Consider the following 6521-nt stretch of genomic DNA (forward strand, 5'->3'; position numbering starts at 1 on the left):
GTCGGCTGCTGCTGGGGCTCTCAACACCATCCTTACAAGTCTCAAGTGATTGGTCGGCGCTGGCCATCGAGAGGGAGGAGCCAGCGGCAAGTCGTGACATCATCATCTTTCATCGCGAGCTCTTTTCATCGTGACGTCCAACCGCTCCGCTTATTCCATCATCCCCCCCCTCTCCACTGTTTGGGAGGCTAGTTCTTCTCTCCTAGCTCTTTTGATCTTTCGTCTCGTTTTCTTTGTACAAGGCGAAACAACAAAAATACCCAAATGATGAACGTTACCAAAAGTTCGGCCGACAAAAACAATTGACGACATGTCTGTAGAACCAAATTGGCGTTAATCGAGAGAGTCTCTTTATTGAGGATATCAATCGGAGGATACATTTCACCCGAGTCCTAATTGAAAGATGATCTAGGCATAGACGAGAGAAGAAACAATAAAAGTGACCCTCTTTTCTATAAAAGCCCAATAGGTCAGCTCAGCTGTTTCCCTATCGTTCGTATATATAAATCAGAGCAACTATAGCCAAGCGCCAGTGGATTAGAAGGAGGGAGCAGCGCTCAGCTCACATCTCGCCAAAGCCAATTTAGATGTCGATAAATCATCAGCAGAGGGCAGGCCGAGGGCGAGTATACTATATAGTCTATAAGCGCACAGCAGAGAGAGATACTCTCTACACACACAATCGAGTAAATACATACAGCAGTATAGCTCCTATAGATAGATATAGTATATATGGCGAGAAATAGAGGAGTGAGATTCCAAGTGGTGTGCTGGGCGAACCATCGAGAAACGAGATTCTAGAGCAGAAGAAGAAGAACCCAGCGTTGGCTGCTGGCTGCTGGGTTTTGTTATACATCCATATAGACCAAAAGGCTGTGACGGCTAAGGTCTTGACAGCTGGAGTGCCGGATGGGGGAGATGGGTGGTGAGAGGAGGGGGGGGGGCTGTTTTTTTTCAGACACATAGTATACTATAGTATAGTATATATACATGCTATATCCCCCCCCCCCCCACCCCGCCCGTCTTTTCCTCCCCAGCGAGCCCGCGCCTCTTGTGTTCATCCGCGCACTCCCACTCTCTCCTCCTGATGCCTCCCTTATTTGTTAGATATCTATAATTCTACATAAACGTATATAAGGAGGGAGACGAGAGAGCTATGAGGCTATGGGGGGATGCGGCGACATTGGACGACGACCATTGTTAGATCCTCTCTCTCTCTCTTATATGTGTACATGCTGGGGTCCGGACCTTCTAGATGAGCGGCCCTATATCTTTTTAGGGGGGCGCACACACAACAGTCACAAGCCAACACACACATCCGCGCGACTCTATTCAGCAGTCCGCCGACGAGAGTCTAACAACACAATTCCGTACAGATCCCCCCATCCGCCGTTGCTGCTGCTGCCGTCCCATCATCGCCCCCCGCTTTTCATCGATAAACTTGCCGCGTGGTTGAACGTGACTATTCAGGAGCCCTATAAGAGCAAACCCCCCTACCCACCCAAAAAAAGGAAACCCAAAAACCCCATCGACTATCAAATACAACAAAATCGAGGCTTGTTCGAAATATGCCGAATAGAAAAAAATGACCCTATATACATACCAATTTTAGTTTTCTCTAAAAGATGCTATTTTGGCTCGATAGATTTATACAGCTAGGGGACGCGGCTGGGCATGTTCTTATAGGCCATTGTCACGTGTGGCTTGTATTGGGTCCCTCTCAACTGATGGCCAAGCTTTTTTCGCTTTCAATAGGTATAGTGGTAGCTAGCGCACACGCACCGGGCCTTTTTTTCATTCTTCTTCTTCTGATTTCCAGTGGCTATACATACAGTCATACACACACTGACCCCATAACACGCACAGCACACCGAATCTAACACAACCAAACTATTTCCTTTCTTATCGACATTTCTCTTGAGATCTTTGATATATCCACTACTGCTGCTGCTGGGCAGCTATAGCACTCTGGCGCGGTGGTGGTTACTTCTCATTTCCGTCAAAGCCCATCACACAGACTATAGCTCTTCTTCTTCAAAGCTCCCTAGTTTTCTTTTGTGTCACGCTGATGCTGACCTCTTAGACTCTTTTGCCTGTGCCGAGAGATTTTTTTCTTCTCTCTCTCTCTCTCGGGTTCGTCTCTTCTATCGCGTTTCACGGTTGGTTTATTTGCCCATCGACTACAAAGCGGCCAGGCCGGGCTCAAGGAAAAGAAAAAACTGCTATAGATACACAAGAAAAGATAGAGGACGTATATATATACAGCAACCAGCAAATAGGAAACCGAATTCCATCGCGTTTCCGTGAACGCGCGCATTCCGCGGACGACGATGATTCAACTCAATCCGCGGGAAAAGAAAAGAAAAAGAAAAGCTCTTCATCTTCGTATATATCTGAGGGACATGCAGACTAAAAAGAACATTTTTTTTTGTTGCTTTCGCCACTTCGTTTGATGTCTGAACGAGAATGACACAGAGGATGGTCAAACTTCTATCTCGGTAAGGGTTGCGCCAAATTCCTTGCAGATCATTTGTCAGCACGGTGTTCGTTTCACGCCGAACACAACTCGCTATATATTATATCTACTGCCCAAATGTCACGGTTTTGGAAAAGCGTCTAGTCGGATTGGTGTAGTTTAGACAGCGAGTAATAACCTTTATTTATTTATTTATTTATTCGTTATATTAGGCCTAACACAGAAAAACTGGCTATAGACTCTGCCGGACTCTGCTAAAGATATATGTAATTGAGCCGGAAATTATTGCCATTGTTTTTATATGTAGGCCTATTAACCGAGTGCTAGATAGATGTGGGCTGGCATCTAATAGTTTTGGATAAAATATAAGAACTGGAAGTTGGCTGCCGATTCCGTCTAGCCTTTCCGTCTCTCGCACGCTGGTCCTATCAAGACGCATCAATCCGTAAGCGTTGGCCATGTGCTGGCAGTGAGAAATTGATAAGGTTCCTTATCAGGCAACATAAGAATAATAATAGGCAATATAAGATTTAATAGAAAAGTAATCAAAGCAAATGAAAATCCTAAACTAGACAGAGTTGTATTAGAGTCGTATCGAATGCAGCAGCAAAAGAGGGAGGAGTGAGTCTAAATAAGGGTCGACAACTGTATAATATACATCTATCCAGCGGTTGGCAAGAAATAAGCTGACCGGATGCTTTTATAACTATGGTTACGTTTTCCATCAGGCTGCCTCTCTTGTACAGTCATCCGTGAAAGTTTCTTGAACAGGCAAATGGCTCTCTATGTTTTTAATTTAATTTGACGGAAGGGATACTACGGTGCCTACCGTACCCCCGGTATTTTACGCCCTTTTCTCTTTTTCTTTATATTCTTCTCTTCCTTTACCTACGAAAGAAAAAGAGAAAAAGGCGCAAAATTCTGGGGGTACGGTAGGCACCGTAGTATCCCTTCCGTCAAATTAAACTTAAAACATAGAGAGCCATTTGCCTGTTCAAGAAACTTTCACGGATGACTGTATATCTACGCATCTTGGAAAGAATTTCCAGCTCCATTGTTGATTTTTCTTTCTTTTTTTTTTATGGCACGTGTTCGAGTTGTACTAATAGAAAGAAAAGAAAAAGAGAAGCACAGACTTTTTTGGGGGGGCTTCTCTGCTGGAGACTTGAACCAAAGGTCTAAACCCCGTGGCACCACATATACAGCAGTAGGCGGAGGCTACCTACCAGCGGCTACCACTACCTGCTGGTTATACTATATACATATATATTTTTAACTGCTGGAGGTGCTGTGTAAACCTATCACTTGGAGAATATGATCGCGCTGCCGATACAACTGGCATAACTGTTTTATGTCGAGGGGGCAGATTCACCTGCCTCTTTTTCTTTCTTTCTTTTTTCCGAAGGAAAAAATTCGGGGGTCACTGTAATTCCTCAAGTTTTTTTTTTTTACTTTTATGCACACAAGAAAAGACCTGGAATTCCAGAATGCTTAACCATAAAACCCTTTGGGAAAGCATATTTAGAAAAATAAAATATTTTCAAGAATTCGTCGGTGTGAGACCGACGAAGGAATCAAAGAGAATAAGCAAAATATAGATAACCTTAGTTTTTCATTCAAGGAAACTATTTGATTTCTATTAAATGTTTTCTTCTTCTGCGCTTCTTTAAGAATATTTGCAAATGATTTTTTTTTAAATACCGGCAATCGAATAGTGGATATCATTTTCTGACCAGAACTCGTATAGATTTAATGACCGTCAAAGTTTTGGTTTTTTGGTCATCATTCGTTTTAATAGACGAAGGTTTGTTGTTGTTTCCCGTCTATCTGAAATACCATACTCTGATTTGTAGCGTCTATATACACATCCGTGTGTCCTCTACGGTATATACAACTCTGTAAATCTTAAAAATATATATATTCTTTCTCTTCTCTCGTCTTCTATATGTTGATGCCCATAAAATCTATTCGACTGTTTTTCGGGGTTTTTCTTTGATAAACATAAGATTTTTTTTATTTTTTATTTTTTTTTTTTCAAAAGTTGTTTTGGCCCGTGTCTGATCGCGGGTCCCATCTCTCCTCCACGTCATAAACGAAATTTTTTTCCTCCAGTCTGAAAGGCCATTTATTACAGTGCCTGTTTCTCATTTTAGGAAGAAGAGAAGAAGAAGCTCAAATAAAAACAGGACGCCGTTACAAACCCCCCTAACAACCCGAGAAAATTTTTCCTTTTTTTTTTTTTTGTTTCTCCGCAGTCTTATTTTCCGTCGCATACAACAAATCATCGATGGCCATGAGCGGTTTGGTCACGACCAGAAAATTCGATTCGAAAAATCCACCTTATTAGATTTGCTGTAGGTAGTAATGGGATATGTTCACTTTTTAATAAAACAAATTCAGTGGCTTATTACGCGGACGTTACAAATCCCTTCAACATGTTTGCTCATTTGAAAATAAATTTATGCGGTTTCGTAGGTTAATATTTTGATAGATTCGTTTATTGGGATATTATGATCACTAATAAAAACATGCATCCTAAGCCCATATATATGCATTTTAAAATAAGACATGAATGATTTAATGGCTATACTAAAAAGTGATGTTTTTCGGATGGCTCTACATCAGCAGGATCCAGCCGCGATTCCTTGTAATATTTACCGTTTACACTCCCAGTAGGGATGTCGACTGCTCTCCCTGCGAGCAATGTATTATCTGGGCTGTTATCACTTGGAAATTGAAAGGAGCTCTAAAAAAGACCATCGTAAAGGGACAAAAAAGACATTTGATCGAGTCACACTGCTGAGAGCCGTCGAGACCTAAAGCTCCTTCCTTACACACATCTCCTTGTGTATGAAAACTCCCTTAGACTCGGCTGTGATGCTTTCAACCAATTTTGGTAGACCCAATTCGATTACTCCCACCCCTCCTTTCCCACTAGGCTACAGATATTGCCTGCTCCGTTGTTCGAGTTAGTCGAGAGATATAAGACAATCTAAAAGGATACTACTCGTGTCTATATAGGCTATAGACAATATTCCGCAAGAAATCCGGAGGCCAGTTAAAGTAGTCAAATCAAAGTTAGATAAATTTAGGGACAACTGACAACTTGGGAAAAAAATTCTTATCAGATGATGAGACACATGATAAATGATATTTTCTGCCTGTGCAAGGGATTGATTGATCTTTTTTTCCTTGCATTGGATTACAATCATTTTACCCATGTACGGTTTTCGGTGGAAGCTTTGATTCTATATCCCACCACCACCCTTTTAGCCACCCGTTCTACTACCCATTTTACTTGTTTCCCTTTTTCTATTCCTTTGCCAGACTTGCTCATTTCACCAACAAAGGTGATACGTTCGCACACCTCAAAAGAGAAAAGGTTATAGAAATTCACTTAGTAACATTATGCCTACGTAGGATTTATTACCGCAGTATATTTTCAAAATCATTTTCGATTTGAACAGAAAGTGATCAAAATTATGATTGAATCATTTTCACAAAAATCATTTTTGAATAACAATTTTTTATTACGGAAAAAAACTGCTAAGATTTAAGTGATAAAAAATTTCAGTGTAGTTGAAATTTTAAAAAATCTGTCAATATTTCGGATACTAAAATACTATCAAGTATAATTAGTTTTGCCGGAATTGCTTTCAAAACTACTCGCTTGTTAAGTAATCTTAAATTGAATTATTCGTATAGTAATTCCGGCTCATCGTGTAGGCACACATTTGACTTTTAGGATGTAGCGTCTCATAAAACCTTTTAGTCATCCCTTTTGCAGCTTTCATTCTTATAGCTGGAGCTGGTCATTTTATTGCATCACCTTCTTCGCGGAAACTTTCACAAAATCCAGCGGGTTCCATTTACCCTATAATGCATAGGCTATCATCATTCTGTATAGACTCAGGGGTCCAATTAACCCGTATCACACAGCAGCCGCCATTCTACTCAAATATTGGGGGCGGGCAGATACACGCAAGAGGCTACTTGCGTGGATATAGTCGTACTATACATTGGATATAGTCAGTTTTAACTAGGG

The sequence above is a fragment of the Daphnia pulicaria genome, chromosome 7 (assembly GCF_021234035.1).
Source record: "Daphnia pulicaria isolate SC F1-1A chromosome 7, SC_F0-13Bv2, whole genome shotgun sequence".
NCBI classification, from domain to species: domain Eukaryota; kingdom Metazoa; phylum Arthropoda; class Branchiopoda; order Diplostraca; family Daphniidae; genus Daphnia; species Daphnia pulicaria.